Genomic DNA, 11478 nt, shown 5'->3' with positions numbered 1-11478 from the left:
GCAGTCCAGGTCTCCAAGCCTCCGTGATGCTGTAGGACTGGCACTCGCTTGTCTGGAGTGAGAGGGCAAGCTGTGTGGCTTCTGCTCGTCATACATATAGCTAAAGAAGACAGCAGGGAAAGAGATTTGGAAATATTTTTTATAATTCAGCTGTTCCTTAAAGTTTTAAGCATGTGTTGTTTGGGCAATGGTAGCTCCAGGTAGCAACCTGTGCTCTGCACCATGCTCCAGCAGACCAGAAGTTGGCTGAGTGCTACCTCAGCCTTGGGGAGCCTAAAAAAGGAAATACACTACAGGGGATACCAGGCTTTCACCCCTTGGTTCCTCATGGCCTGTGAGCTGTACCAGCCATTTCCACTAGCAGTATGAATGAGGATTTTTGCTGGCAACTGTTGTATTATGCTAATTCCCTGATGCTTCTCCTGGTGACTTCCATAGCTGTGCTTTTGAGACTGGAAGGTCCTTTACTTAAATGGCTGGAGTTTAACCACTGGACTGTGCTTCTTCAGCCCAAAACAGATGAAATGAGCCAAAACAAGCCTTCAGAGGATGCTGCAGAACAACACTACTTACTCAGCATCTGGAGAAGTCATGGATGTGGGGCCCCATGTCCCCATACAATGGGTGGGAGGTGGGAGCAATGAAGAACTTGACATGCCAGTGAGACCTCTTCAGTCACATTCTGGTGACTGTTCCTTGGTAGCCCACTTGCAGATGTGTCTCTGACCATCAGTCAGAACAGTGCTGGCCGTGCAGACACCCAGTACTGCAGCCCTGAGGGTGCTATGGGTGGTTTCTCCAGCACAGAGTGCGCTGCCTGTATTCTCACGGATTGGAGATGGGATGCTCACGGAATAAAGGCTCTTTGCACCTGATGGGTCAGGTTCTCCTCTCTCCTGCTGGTCATTCCTGATGAAGGCAGAGACCTGCAGGAACAAGACCCCTAGGAAGTTTTTTAGCTACCATCCCCGCTAAGCATCTGAGCAATGTTTCACCAAGGGGAGAGGTTTTTCAAACGGTGTTGAGGTCTCAAATGTACCCACCCACCTGCCCCTACTGCGAGGCTGACCCCCCGTGTGCCCTGGCTGATGGCCCCGGAGGCTCGTTCCGCTCGCCCCGGGGGCACACGCCGGGCAGCCATCCCGAGGAGCCCGAGCGCCGCGGACGCTGCTCGGAGCGGCGGATGCGGCGGGCACAGCCTCACACCCAGAAATAGCCCGAGAGGCGCAGACCCCGCAGCCAGGCGTTCTGCCGGCAGCTCCCCGCCCGCTCCCCGCTCCGAGCGCCGGGGCCGCCGCCTCCTCCCGCACGGATGCCGCGGGGCGCACGGTAGGCAGAGCGGCGGGGGCTGCCCGACCCCGCCTCGGACCGGGAGGAGGCTGCGGCTCCCCGCGCGGGCCCCGGAGCTCCGGCGGCGCAGGCCCCGGGGCCCAGCACCGGTGAGGCGGGGGGAGCAGCCCGGGCACCGCAGCCCGCGGACCGCGGCCTCTCCGCCGCAGCGGGGCGGGCGGGGGGCGGAGCGGCGGCGGCCGCGGCCCCTTCCCCTTCCCTGCCGGTGCCGGTGCCGGGCCCGGGCCGGTGCCGGGCAGCCCGAGGCGACGCGGGGAGGGGAGGAGGGAGGCGGCGGGCGCAGGGCCCGAAGCGAGCGCGGCCGGGACCCCCAGCAGGTCAGTGCGGGGCGGGAGGCGGCGGCAGGACGGGAGCCGCGGTCCGGGCTGCGGGGCTCGGCGGGAGCGGCAGCGGGCTGGGGGCTGGCGGGCAGCGGGGGCCCAGCGAGTGGCACTGGGGCACCCCCGGGGTGCAGGACGGAGCCGGGGGCACGGCCTGGCGGTGCGGTGGTTGGGGTGGGGAGGAAACGTGCGTGGGACTGACCCCGGCCCGCCCACGGCGAGCCGCGCCCGTGGGTGCGACTGCGGCGGGGGATGCTCACGGGGCGGATAAGCCTGCATCTCCTCGGTAGCCCTGGGACAGCTTGTCAGGGCAGTGCTGCGGGTCCGGGAGGCACGGACGGGTTTGGATCGGTGGGAGATTCCTCGGCACTTGGCTCTGTTTAGACACTATTTGCCCGCCTTCATCTTGGACCATGTATCAAAGTGTTTGTTACTAACGCTTGTGTCAGCCCGCCTGATGGGTGGCTGAGGCCCAGTGAGGCACAGGGCTTCCCTGGGCTGCTGGAACAAGTTGGTGGCAGAAGCAGGGAGTGAACCCCAGCCCCTCAATGTCCTCTCTCAATGCACAAGCACTGGCTTACACCACTGGCCTGTGATGTGAGATAAAATGTCACTCCACCACTGTGTCATGTCATGGCTTGTGCTTGGTCCCCACGTCATTCTGGCCACAGAATCCTCCTTCTGGGAGCTACACTTGAGGGTGTTAGATATGCTTTGTGCTGGCAGGGGAGAGGAGGAGAGGAGGGGGAACCTCTCCCGATGTCTCCCTCCAGTTTTGTTATAACGATGGTTTTGAGAGGGCTGCTAGGCGAGGGCAATTTAATGCTTTGGCCAAGCTGCTCTCCCCCAGTTTACGACTTCATCCAGATTTGTCCATAGATGAAGGCCCTGCCTTCTCCCTTGCTTGCTTCCCCATCCTCACTAGCAGCAGCAATGCTGCACAGTGAGTTTGCTATTCAGAAACCTCCTGAACAGAAGGAGTGTGTTCCGGGAGAATGAGAGAGAGAGACCTTTGTCTGGCTGACAGATGTTATTTCTGCATGAACATCTTTTTCCTTTTAACTGTTTAGCCACCATCTCCAGGACAAATGTACATGCCAGCCTTTTCCCCTTTCAGAGGGTTTGCGGGGGAGCAGGGTGTGAAGGGAAAACTGGGTGGGGAAACAAGGTATGAGATAGCACTTTGCCCCATGTGGAGATTTACAATTCTGTAGGACCGGTCAGGCTGCCTGTCTGAGCAGAAGAGAGGCACCAAAATAAGCCATGAGGGAGAAAAGGTGCTGTTGTAGTGGTTTGTATTTATTCAGAGGGGAGGGGGAGAAAGTGGGAAAAATAGGAAGCATTAAGACTGACTCTGATACCAGACCAGAGCCTTGGCCTCGCTGCCTTCCCTGCTGCCCTCAAAGTGTTGGTCAAACCTGGGCAACAGATGGAGAGGGAAGCAGAAACAGCTCCTTCAGGAAGGATTTGTGGAAAGTATCCTGGCGAAGAGCCACTGGCAAACAAATAAGTAATAAATAAAAGCAAGGAGGCCACCAGCACCCCTGCAGCCTCTGACTCCATAGCACATATGGGCTTTTCTGGCTTCCCTGTGAGCTTAAACCTCTGCCTTCTTCCCATTGCTCCATTCTGGCTCCTGAAACTCCATTCCAATGCTTTCAGCTATTTTTCTTTTTTTTTTTTCTTTTTTTTTTCCTTTTTTTTTTCCTTTTTTAAATGATAACATTTGAATTGCTCTGTAAGGACTCTCCCCTTCAAAGCTTTCCTTAAGGTTAACTATTTCATCTCTGGTTTGGTGGCTGCTGACAGTGGCAAGCATAGGGTGGTCCTGTGCAGGATAGAAATAGTGGTGCTTGCTGAGGATGCTGATCAGGGGTGTGTGTAGGCCCTTGCAGGTAAATACTGTCCTCCTTCCATGCAGAGACTTCTGGCCCACGGGAACTGAGGCAGATTTCAGCACAGCTTCAGAGCCTGAATCTGCAGAGTCGTAAAAGGGTGAGTGTCTCTGCTTTAAAATATTCCTTGCCGGAAATACTTTCATCTTAAGAGACTTCAAGAGCTTTCTGAAAACACAAAGAAGAGGGAGAAATGTTTCTAACACCCACAAGTGAATTCAATTGATATTAAACTAATCAATCACCTAAACTCCTTGGCAAACATCAGTGTGCTGTGTAAATGCTGACTCCTCCACCAGTCCTACAAACACCAAAGCCCACTACTGTTATCACTCCCATGTTTCTTACTTACTTTAGTTGCTGTAAATATATTTTGTGTACTTAGCCCTAAGTTTGAAGAAAACATTGAATTACTGATGTGCTGTGCTCAGAGCAAAAGCAGGTTTGATTTGAGATTATTTCAGGGGAAGCAGCTCCAGTCCTAATTTCCTTCAGCTATGGCTAGAGCACATCCAGTCCTTAACCAGATATCACAACAGAACTTAGAGCTTTAAAAGATCCCACGTGGCATTTCCCTGCACTTTAAGGTGATTAAATATCCTTTCAAAGCTTGTTTGAAGTTACTGCTTCAAATGTGTCTGAGACTAGTAATTAGGCTGTGATCACGCCTTGTTATTAGGTGGGGACAATGTCCGCAGTTTGCTCACACAATTACTGCAACAATGGGACAGAGAGAGAGCAGTGCACAGCCCTTCCCATCATCGGGGCACTATTGTTGGTGGTTAATGGGTGAGAAAGGGCACGGCAAGTTCTCCTGGGTCTCTCTGCAGAGTAGCTTGGAGGGGGGCACAGACTTACCTCTCCCAGCCTGCTGCCCCGGTCCCTGTGTCACCCTCACCGAACATCATGTCGTCCAGCCTCTGAGGAGCATGAACACCATTGTATAGAAGCATTTCAACGGTGGAATAAGTTGTTTAATTCCAAGCAGAGTCCCCACGAGAAGCTAGGGCTGCTGTTTTGACCAAGGAGGGGTTCCTTGCAGTCATGGTCTGATCTTAAATAAAGATGTGTTTAAAATGGACTGCTGGAGCAGAGAGATTCAGTGCTCCTGTTCAGTGGGGGCATGTGAAAACTTTGGGTGACCTGGTTCCCCCCTCCCCAGCACCAAAGTCTTGTGTCTTGCCATCCACAGATTTGTGGATGAACAGAGAGGAAGGCAGGATCTGAACAAAGATAAGCTCCACTACACCCCAAGTGCTAAAAGGCAGCTTGTGAGAGATGGAAAAATATGTCATAATGTAATTTTGAGTTCCTCTAACAGAGATAGGGAAGTGCTCTGGCCTTGCTTCACTGGAGAGCACTTTGTTATTAGCTAAGAGTTGGTGGTAGGAGACAACTGGGGCAGGAGGTGATGGAGATTGAGACAATGAGCCCCTTAATGTGCTGTGTTGGATGGGCAAGGGGAGACCAAAAATTGAGAGAAGTTGGGGGTGTGGGAGTTAGGGCAAACAACGGTTTTGGAAATGTAGCCTGGGGAGTGGCTCCCAGCTGTTGCCCAAGGTGAGCCTGTGGTATCCTGGGGCTAGGTCTGGGTTTTCTGTGTTGGCCAAGCCAAGGTGACCCTGTCAGAGGAATTCTCTTGCTGTGCTACCCATGCAGCAAGGTGGTCCACACTAAGATGCCACACCAGGGAAGTGGCACAGGCTGAGGTGCTGAGATCATGTGAGGGCTGGCAAGCTGGGGGGTGACTCTTGGAGGCATGGAAGTGGCTGGCCATGGACCATAGGCACCTGTCCAGCTAGGATCCCAGCCAGCTTTGGGACAGCCTCTAGTAATGTGGGGCTTGGGACACACCTGGCTGGAGCATCTGGTTCCAGCAGCAGGTTGGAATGCTCTTCTTGGCATGGCTGTGGTTTGGAGCAGAATGTTCATACTTTGAGATATTCAAAACCTGCCTGGACACGGCCCTGAGGAGCCTCTTCTAGCTGACACTACGTTAAGAAGGGAGGCAGGGCTACATGACCACCCTTCAGCCTCAGTGCTTGTGAGCTTATTGGTCCTGTCTCCTGACAAATTCAGTCACCGTGGGGTAGTCCTCAAGGCGGCATTAGAGAAATGACCAGCAGCTGAAGTTTGCCTAGTTTCCCTTTGTCTGTAAGCAGCATTATGGAGGTCTCTACAAGACAAGGAGGCTGACAGGGCTTGCAGGCTCCAGGCTGAGGACATGCACTGTTCATTGTGTTTCTGGGCTTTTCTCAGGGAGGGCAGAACTATGTGGAAGTATAATGGTGAAGAGGACAGAAAAACGAACCAAACTTCATAGACTTTAGAGTAAACTTGGTTTGTGCCTTGTTTGGTTCTTAACCTGCTGCTGAATAGGATGGATGAATTAAAGTCAGGACTTCAGTTAGTGATCAGAAAGCCATGACCTAAGTACCTGTTTCTAATCTCACTGTGTTTGCACACTTCTGCTCTTTTCCTGAGGACAAGTTGATTCTCAGTGATGAGCATGATGTGATGCTTAGGGCTGAGCAGAAGGCTGTGCTGTGCTTAAGTGAGTGGGTTTCTAGCTAACATATGCTTTTTGGATACTTAATGTTTATATTTCTCGCACTACAAAATGGTGAGTGATGCATATCTTACTAGATATCACTTAATTATTTATTATAAATTTGGTCCAACGATATTGCAATGGAAAATGAAGTCCAATTGAAAATGCAGAATATGGGCATTTTAAAGGTGGTTAAATAAAACTGCTTAAAATGTACAAGTCCACAAAAGAAAAGAGAATAAGTTTATGAAGACATTATTTATATTATTTATATTGGTAATTAATTTAACAATACTATACTGCTATACTATATTGTATTATTACAATACTATATCATAGGAACAAAAATGTTATTATAGGAGATACAAAATACAGCCAGTGATATAACCTGATTATTTTTCACGTTTAAGAATTCAGAACCAGTAGAGATCATCCTCTCACAGTTCATCTTCGTAAGGCTTTGAAAGGGAGCCAGGCTTTCTTGCATTAACATGCAGTAATTTTTCAGAACTTTTGCTAAACTAATCCATGTACTAAGTTAATGGAAACATTTTTTCTCCTTTACTTTCAAAAAGGGTTGCAGCTCTCAGAGCCACTTTTGCAGTTCATCAGGCTTTAGCTCCAGGTTTTCAGCCACTGAGCAGATCTGGCAGCAAGGACATACTGCATGAATTTCTACCAATTTGTTTTTCACTGATGAGAGGGATCTGAGGTCTTATCATGTAGGTTTTAAGAATTTCCAGTTTTAAATTGGCTGTCTTTTTAATTTAAAAAGTTTTTAGTTCAAACAAAATCGGATTACTTTTCAGTCAGGTGTATGTTTCCAAGAGTCATAATTCTTTTATTTGTTCTGGTTCCAAGTCCTCTTTATTGCTTTTTCCTTTCATATTACTGCTGCTAATCTTCTCATCAAGTAGTTTCATTTGATTTTTCTGTTGGGAAGTTTTCATCAAGCTTAATTTTTTTTTGTCCAAGTTTTTAATTTCTTACGTTTTCTTCCGTGAAATTTCATCAATTTCTTCCTTCTTTAAAAACAAAGAAACCCCAAACAAAAGGAATATTGATACTAATTGTGGTAGTGGCTGTGTAATCTCCTGGGAATTGTGCATTTTAAAGACTTTCATGTTTTGTTCAGTCATTTCAGGAGTCAGAGGATGGATGTCTTTGAAAATACAGTCCTCTGATATCCTACACATTGGGCTGGAAAAAGCTGGCTGTGGAAAACTTTAGTAACTGAACTTAGAGGACCTATGACCCTGCCCTAAGTCTTGTCTTAAGTACATACATACACTTTGATGACTATAGCTTTATGTGTGCTCCAGGTTCCAGGATTCCTTTATCCTGGCAGCTACATTTAAAGGACCAGCTGTTTATTTGGCCAGTCCCTGCACAGAGTTAAACTTCAGGGGTTTCTTTCCCTCCATAAAGAGAAGGTGAATTTCCAGCCCTCTCAAAAGGCATATTGCAGTTTGTTTCAGCAGAGAAGAGATGTCACTCCAATTTCTTTGGGCCTTGTTTTTTTGCTTTTTGGGTTTGGGTTTTTTTTCCTTTTTCTTTTTTTGTTGTTGTTGCTGTTTGGTTGGTTGGTTGGTTTTAGGGGAGTTGATTTTGGTTTTTGTTTTTGTTGCTGTTTGGGGTTTTGTTTGTTTCTGTTTTATGGAAAATATCCTAGAGGCAGCGTAAATTTTTGTACACGTGTAGCCTTAAAAGTCCAAGCTGAGAATGATACTCAGGGGTATCCATCCATCTCTCAGCTGCGTATGGGAACCGTCCATGGCAGTGTCCTCTCCATCCCCTGGGACAGGAGAAGAGCTGCACAGGCATTTGATGGGACCCTGTTCTAGTTCTGCTCTTGGTGTTGCAGAACAGTGTGCTGCCTGAACCTGCTGGGGAAAGCTCTCTGTTCCTCAGAGCTCACCATGTCTGAGAGGTAGAAAGCAGGGAAAGTGTTTTGGTCAGCAGGTATCTCCCCTCTGACTGAACTGGGTAGCTGTGTTTTGTGGCCATCCCCTGTGTGTGGCCAGCCTGGTGCTCTGCACAGCAGCAGCAGCAGCACTGTTGCAGCTCTCAGGTTCAGTCTGGTCCTGCAGCTCATTTAGCACTAGGTGTTTAGGTCTTTCTGTGACATGATGACCATTAGGAGGAGCCTTTCCAGTGTCTTCCTGTGGCTCCTCACACCTGACTTTTGTTACTGCTTGGTAACAAAATTACGTTCATGTGCCCTGTGACAGAGCTGTGCTGCCAGGAGAAGGATGGAAAGCAGCTGGGTAGGGTTTGGAGACCACTGGTCCTGCAGGTATCAGTGTATCCCCAGGGAAAAAGCAACAGTGTGGGATTCAGCTTCACTTAAGTGTTGGTGCCCACTGCTCTGGGTTGCCTGTTCAGAGCTCTGCTCACCTTCCCAGACCTGTGGTTGGCACAAGTATGTTGGGATGAGCCAGAACCTCCGTAGCATCTGTGGTTGCACAGGTTTTTATCTCTAGTGAGTGCAGGTGTGCTGCTGGCAATAGTGAAGCAGAGGGGTATGTTACTGCAGGATATCTCCATGCTTTATTGGAAGTGCTGGTTGTCCCAGGGAGCCAGTCTGGGAAGGGGCAGCTGTGCAGAGCTCTCATGCCTTTGCACCTTGAATTTTCCCAAACTGGCTGGAGGTGTTTCCAGGTGGGAAGATGCTTCCCAGAGCAGGGACAGCAGCTATGAGACACAGTGAGCACCAAACTGCCCCTTACATCAGTCACATAGTGGATAAGGAGGTGGAGATCGTCACTCATTTAGTAAATGCCTTGCTGGTGCTACAGAGGCCAAATGTGGGATCAGGTTATCGGAGTGCTCAGTGCAGAGCCACAGTACACAGTGGTAAGTTGGGATGTGCTGGATGGGGATGCACAAAGGAAAAGCAGCATATACAAAGCAGGAACCTTGTCTGGGGCCAGGCCATTCCACAAACAACTCCATATCAATGCTGCATCTCTAAACATCTCTTCCAAAATGGACACAGAGCCTGTCTGATTCCTGATTGTGGGAGGGCCTCAATAGCTGCTGGCGCCTGTGGAGAGGCTTGCAGTGGCTCTTGCTGGGACACTGATCCCTGCAGAGTGGGGGGATCAGAGAAAGAGATACCATCCTGCTGACACTGGGTCCCCAAATCTCTTCAGCCAGCTCTATTCCTAGTGCTGGCTCTGCTGTGCACAAACCACCCTGGAAGGACAAGGAGGTGTGAACTTGGGGAGGTTTGTTTTGCAGCGATCTTCTGCAGTGCCTCATGTTTAATTTCCCATTCTTTTCTGTTCCATGTGAGCAATGTTTATGTAGAGGGCAGGGGGTGGCTGCCTGTGCTGCTGACAGAGTGGACAAACCAGCACAAGGGCTGCTGGCCCTTCCCTGAGCTGCCTGTGTGGCTCTGTGTGCAGGGAAGGTAGGTTTGTGAAGAGAAACCAGGGACAATCTCTGCCTTCCCTCCATTTTCTCCCTGATCCTACACAGCCTTTTCCCAAGGCTGAACTGCCCATGGAGCATCTCTGATGCTGCCTTTTGGATGCAGCATGTTTGAAAGGATGCAATCCCCCCAGCAAACCTGCCAGGCTGGGCTGGCAGCCCCTATGCAGTGTTGTGTTGTGTGCTCTTGCAGCAGAAAAAGCTTGCAGGTCACTCTGTGACCACCCTGCTGCCAAATCTGCCATCTGTCGCACATCCTCTGGGCGATGCTGTGCCAGCCCACGGCTTCTCTTCTCTCTGTGCCTTGTCCCTTTCCCAGCCTGGCTGCTGTAACTGTCCAGATGTGACACTTCCTTCTCTGCCTGAAGGAAAAAAAAACATTTCTTGTGTTTTTCTCCATCACGACCGTCACTCCCTCTGCACTGGTGTAGGCAGCCGCTGGCTGGGTAGGACAGGCAGGACAGCAGTGCAGTGGGTGCAGGCAGTGCCAGCCTTCAGCACTGGCAAAATAAAGTCTGTTTGCTGACCATCTGTGTACCATTTATCCTCTGTGCTGGGCCACCTGCCTGTGATAGGTGTGAATTGGGTAGGGATCATGAACCCCAGTTCTTGTCCCAAAAGTCCTATGATTTCCTTCTTTGATGCTCCATTTGACTCCCCAGATCCTTCCCATGGAGAAGATGAGAGCAGGCTGGTGGGTGTGATGAGCTGCCTGCTCTGCTCTGCTTGGCTGTGCTGTGCCCTGCTGCACAGCTGCATGGCTGTGCCTGTGCTTGGGTGTTGTGGGCAAGGGGAACTCCTGGGGATGATGCAAGTGATGGGGACAAGCCTTGTCACCATACGTGAGCACGTGGCACACTGGAAGGAGGTTGAAACAGTTGTGCTTTGCAGAGCCACATGTCTGCAGCTCCACATGTGCCTGGGAGAACTGCCTTCCTTCTTGGCTGCAGCAGCAGCTTTCCTCTCATCTCCCTCCAAAACTGTGTGGGCTGCAGAGACAACTAGATGAGTGCCCCGGTGACTGGAGGATAGTGACTATCTGCTCCCTCCACTTCCCCAGTGAAAAGCAGAGCCAGGATTGCCCTGCATGGTGTACACCATCAAAAGCTTTCCCTTCCCTTTGATGCACTATTGACTCAAACCAGTGTGCTGAGTGCTAATCCCTCTGGCACAGTTGGATGCAACAAGCATGACTGGTTGTGACTGGCACAGTGACTGCTGAGGCCATCCCCACTTGTGCAACCCACTGCTGCCAGCTCCCATGCTCCCAGGGCAGCATGATTCATCCCAGTCATATGGTGTCACCCAAATCTGCTCAGAAGCTGTGCAGAGGTGGGAGAAAAGCCTTGTCAAGGCCAGGACTGGTGTGTGGTTATGCTTGTGAGCTCCTGCTGCAGTCCAAACCTCACTCTGCTTTTGGCACCATGCACAGGCAATAGAAACGTTCTATCTCTGCTCCAGATTTTAGATGCTCTAAAATCATATTGTGTGTGTGCGTGTGTGTATATATAGTGTTGCAATCCACTGCTCTCAGAAAGAAGCTTCTGTGCTTGCAGAGAGGGGAGCTGGGCAGGGCAGGAGTGTTTCTTCTGCAGCAGAGTCAGCTGTGGAGGATGTTGTGACTCCTTGAAGATGAGGAGGGGTGAAGGGTGGAGAGGCTAGTGGCAGCCAGGCACCAGTGCATCCCCCAGAGCAGTGTGAAGGAAGGTGCAGGTCTGGACCCAGGAGAAAGGGATCGACAGGATAGCCATAGCACTGCCCATTGGCCCTGGGAAGCTGTGTGATGAGGGTGCTTGGTGGGAGGGTGCTCCCAGGTCTCTGTCAGACAGCACCAGAGCAGAATGGAGCAGAGCTGTGCCCAGCAGCATGAGTGCCAGGCCCTTGGTAGCCCACCATGTAATGCTCACTCCGCACTGTGCACCAGGCT

The 11478-nt window shown here is 50.7% G+C and overlaps 1 protein-coding gene across 2 annotated transcripts in view; it reads left to right on the top strand.

Annotated features, from left to right (window-relative positions):
- The first annotated feature begins 1233 nt into the window (after nt 1-1233).
- The window catches only part of TMEM63C (transmembrane protein 63C), a 30684-nt gene continuing 20439 nt past the window's right edge, over nt 1234-11478 (top strand). Inside the window, exons 1-2 of one of the 2 annotated variants that reach the window (XM_033061772.2) lie at nt 1234-1329; nt 3592-3665. The gene's annotated coding sequence lies outside the window, so the exon portion shown is untranslated. Of the gene's footprint in view, nt 1330-1571; nt 1668-3591; nt 3666-11478 lie in introns of those variants that run through there. The other variant, XM_033061771.2, reaches the window with a different exon arrangement.

The sequence above is a fragment of the Catharus ustulatus genome, chromosome 6 (assembly GCF_009819885.2).
Source record: "Catharus ustulatus isolate bCatUst1 chromosome 6, bCatUst1.pri.v2, whole genome shotgun sequence".
Classification (NCBI taxonomy): Eukaryota; Metazoa; Chordata; class Aves; order Passeriformes; family Turdidae; genus Catharus; species Catharus ustulatus.
This window is presented reverse-complemented; position numbering and strand designations above follow the sequence as displayed.